Here is a 4,613-nt window from a genome sequence, read left to right as displayed (position 1 = left end):
CCTTGAACATCCCTTCTCCAGTCCTCAGTCTGTATAGCTATACAGTGGAGGATCAGGCTAAATTGTTTTGGAGATGAACTCAGCTCGGACACGCCCCAGCCACGTGTCTGAGCCCCATGTTCCTCCCTCTGTCTGCTGGGTAGAAATCTCTGCATTGTCCCCTGCCCTTTCTGGTCAGTCCTAAGAACTACCTCTGATGAGGATTTGCATCAATATTCTGAACCTTCCACATTTTCAACTCCCAGGGAATAGGGCCAGACCCAGCACCACATCCACACCCACAGAGGCTCACACTCAAGGCTGGACTTGGCATCACTGTTAACTTTCACTCCATGGGAGTCAGGCAGGTACAAGGTTCCCCCAAGGCCAACAAGCAGACCAAAAGCGAAAATCAGACCTCAAATCCAGGTCTCCCGACTTACAGTCCAATCTCCTCTCTCTGTCAGCAGTCCATTCATCCAATATGCAATGATGGAGCACCGACTGTGTACCAAGCACTGCTAAGCACTGGGAATATCAAGGTGAGAGGAACTTGGCCCACGGTATTGGGAAATTTCAATAAAGCCCTTGGAAAGAGATTTGGTCATTCATTCATTCACCAAATACATAAGCACCTACTTTGGTCAGGTCAAAAGACCAGCTCAGATCCAAAGCCCAGCCCCACTCCTCCCGTGGCCTGGCCCCAGTGCTGGGGATGAGGCCTGGTGGTTCAGCAGGCCACCCACCGCCTCCCGAAGGGACTGGCAGGCATGAGCTCATGTCTGCAGAGCCCCATGGCTCTAAGAGCAGGCTCCGAGCACAAGGCCTCCTTGTGATTTCGAGAGAGATGTGGCGGGGGCTGCCAGCCCACGAAGCCCTGGGCACTGTGTGGCTGTCAGCAGACCCTACCGCGACCCAGGGTGCTGGGCTTTGATATGGCATTAATGCGCTAATATCTTAATCCGGCCACCACCCACCAGCTGCCTGGCCACACAGCAGGGCCCTGGGGATGGGGTTTCCAAATTACATTATTGAATGTTTACCTAGTGAGCTGTCCAAAGAGTGTTTAACACCAGCTGAAGGGAGCGCATGTGCACAGGACGGCTTCACACCCACAGCCCTCACGCATACCACACTCACTCACACGCCTGCCTGCTGGGACTCACAGACACAGGCATTCACAGAGACAGACATACTGCAGCTCCCTCGGAAACATGTGTGCATGCACACATGCACACACACACACCCCACAGCTCACAGACAATGTACATCCCACACATAGACTTACCACTTACACACGCACATACATTCCACATGCATTGACACAGCCCCCATGCTGCCACACCAGGACACCTGCTTTTCCTCATCTCACATGGTCATCTCCAAGGAGACTCCTGTAGGTTGATCCTGGGATGGGTCAGCAGCAGGATGTTTTCCCTGAGCATGCCCTAGAAAGTCACAGCTGCCAGGGCTCTCCAGGCTCCCTGGCCCCAATTTCCAAGTTCAGGCACACCCCAGCCCTTGCTGATGATGCTATTAATATGGCCATGGCCGTAGCACCAGTCAGGGAAAGTAGGGTGGACTTCACATCTGGCCCTGCCCTCCTCCTGAGATCCTCCTCCACACACCCCCTCTCACCCCAGTCACTTCTTGCCCCTGCCAAGCAGATCCCCCCTTCCAAGCCTTTCTAAATGCTGTTCTCTCTTCCTGGACATCCTCCTCATCTTACATCTTCTGGTCCAAACTATTCGCTTCAAGGCGAGCTCACATCCCCTCTCTAGAAAGCTCTGTTTGTTCCAGCCAGCAGAGAAGAGGCCACTCTCCTCTGTGGTCCCTCGTATTGGGCCCTGACAAGGCTCAGAGCAGATAGTGTTTTGACATGAAGATGGTAGCAAGGCCTACATCGTAAAATAATTCTAAGTCAAGACAAGTAATATGAAGAAAACCAACAAGAGGGTGATCAGCGAAGGCCACTCTGAGAAGGTGACATTTGTGAGGAGGAGTTAACCTCGGGAAGAATGAGAGACAATCGTTCTAGACAGGGAGAACAGCATGTGCAAAGACCCTGAGGAGGAATATCCCTTAGTATGCTACAGGAACTGAGCCAGTCAGGCTGGAGCATGATGAACGAAGGTTAAAAAGGCACAAGTGAAGTTGGGGAGGTTAACAGGGTAGGGTCATTCAGGACCTTCTAGGTCAAGGACGGAAATCTGGATTTTATTTAAGTGCAATGAAAAGTTTTAAGATGAAGAGCAATGTGATTTGATTTATATTTTAAGAAAATCCCTCCAACAGCTGTGTGGAGAATGGATTATAGGTGGGGCGAGAGGGGAAGCAAGGAGACCTCCTGGAAGGCCATTAATCCAGAAGGGGAGGCAGAAAGGTAGACAAATTCAAAAGGTATTCTGGAGAAGCAGTGACAGGACTCACAGATGGATCGGCTGTGGGGGAGGAGGAGGAACCAAGGATCATGCCCAGGTTCTGGATCTCGAAACTGGGTGGATGATGGTGCCACTTACAGGCAGCAAATCTGAGGGGGCCTGGAGAGCCTAGGATGCCCTGCTCTTATCGGCTGCACATGTCACATGAGATCCCCCAGTACCAAGAAACTTAAACAAGCCTGGTGCTGGAACTCAGATTTGCTGCCTTTCCCCTGACAGGCCTGGGGCCTTCCAGCCTCCCTGCCAAGAGCCGATCTCAGGAAAGAATAAGCTACTCATCAAATGCCACTTTCTTCCAGGAAATTCCCCCAGGACCTTTACCCCTTGGGAATTTGCATACTGCTGGTATTTAAGAACATGGAGTCTGGAGCCAGATTGCCTGGGTTCAAATCCCAGCTCTGCTACTTCCTGGCTTTGTGACCCCAAGCAAGCTATTTACCTTCTCTGTGCCTCCATTTCCTCATAAAACATGGGATAATAAAAGCACCTACTTTATAGATGTGTGAGGTTCAAATAAGTGCAATGCTTGGCTCTTACAGTGCTTAGAAGAGCACCTGGCACAGATTAGGCATTCAGAAAGGTTGCCAAGTGCTATTAAATGATGCCAACACTGTGGTTGCAGGCTGCCTTCATTTGTTAGGGAACCAAGCGTCCCAGTGGCCAGAACGCTGGCCTTTGCAAGTAGTCTCTTCCACTTAGTAGCTGTATGGCTTTGGGCAAGGTGTCTTTGATGGTAAAATGCTTTCTGCCCCACCTGCTTCCTAGGCTGGGATGAGGACCCAGGGAGATGGTGGAAGGGTGGAGATCTGATGTGGAGAAGTGCTATGCCTGCCACATGAGAGGGTAAGTCAGTGACCGTCCTGGAAGGCGAATCTGCAGGAAAAGACTGTGGGGCTCAGAGCTCTGGGCGGGCTCAGGTGGGGCTCTCTGTCTGCTGAGATTCTTCCAGAGGCCAGGGCCAAGCCTCATTGTCTTTCAGAAACAGTAACAATGACATTCAGAATGCTTCTCTTTCTTCACGAGAACTTTGCAGGATGCTGTCATACCCCGTAGTCTTCTTTGATTCTCATAGCCGTGAGGGCAGGTTGGGGAGCAGCCTCTGCATTTGGGGATGAAGACACCGGTGGGGTGGGGGATGTTGACAGTCCTGCAGAGCTCATGGCAGAAGAGCCCGAAACACCTCCCCAACCAGGCTGCCTTCACCCCCACCACCCCTGCCCTTGTGGGGCCCTTTCTTTCCCAAACTCCGGTTTCGGTTTGAATCTCCCCTTGCTTTCTTGACTTCTTCCACATCTTCTCTTTCTTCTGAAGAAACTACTCAGAGAGGTTGCCTAGACCGCAGACCTGGAATTCCAGGGTCAGGATCGCCGGCCTCCTCCTCCGTGGGTGCCCATCCTGGCCCAGCCTTTTCCGGAAGTGCCTGGGTGGTGCCTGCTCCCCGCAGTTTTCCACAATCGGAGTCTCGCTGTCATTTATCTCCCAGGAGTTTACCGGACTTCAGACCATTCCAGTTTAGCCCTTGGAAGAGAAAGTCAAAAGAGAAATGAAAAAAAAAAAAAGAAAACGATTTCCCTACCCACCCCCCGCCACACATTTTTATAACCTGCTCCAAACTCATCTGCTATAAATGATTTAATTTTGAACGTTTTACAAGCAACTTGCCCTTAAAATGGATGGGAATAGATGGGATACGACGGGGTCTCTCAAGAGACTGACTGAATCCCAAGAAGTAATACAGCCCACGCAGACCTCTAGACACAGCCCCCCTCCCGCCATGCCCAGAATGTTCCAGGCTCTGAGAGGGTAGGCAGAGTCCTGGGCTAGGGGTCAGATGACCCAGACTCCAGCTCTGAATCTGCCTTTCTCTGGATCTCAGTTTCTCCGTCTATAGAACAGAAATCTGGACTGGATGATCTTTAAGGACTTGTCCTACCTTAAGGCACATGGTGTCTGGGAGTTAAGACAAAAACCTGGAGGCCAGTGGGAATGGGAATGAACAAGTCCACGCTGAGCAAATTGGGTGTGAAACACCCAGAGAAAAATCACACGGGGCCCCGGATCGGATTAGGGCCTACAGGGAGGGAAGATGGCCAATCGACTGTCACTTCCTTGCTTAAAACTCTGCTATGGCTCCCCATTGCTCTCAGGCAGAATAGGTACAAACTCTTTATCCTGAAAGTACCTCTCCAGCGC

Source organism: Pteropus vampyrus, unplaced genomic scaffold, assembly GCF_000151845.1.
Source record: "Pteropus vampyrus isolate Shadow unplaced genomic scaffold, Pvam_2.0 Scaffold135, whole genome shotgun sequence".
Classification (NCBI taxonomy): domain Eukaryota; kingdom Metazoa; phylum Chordata; class Mammalia; order Chiroptera; family Pteropodidae; genus Pteropus; species Pteropus vampyrus.
Note: the sequence above shows the minus strand (reverse complement) of the source record.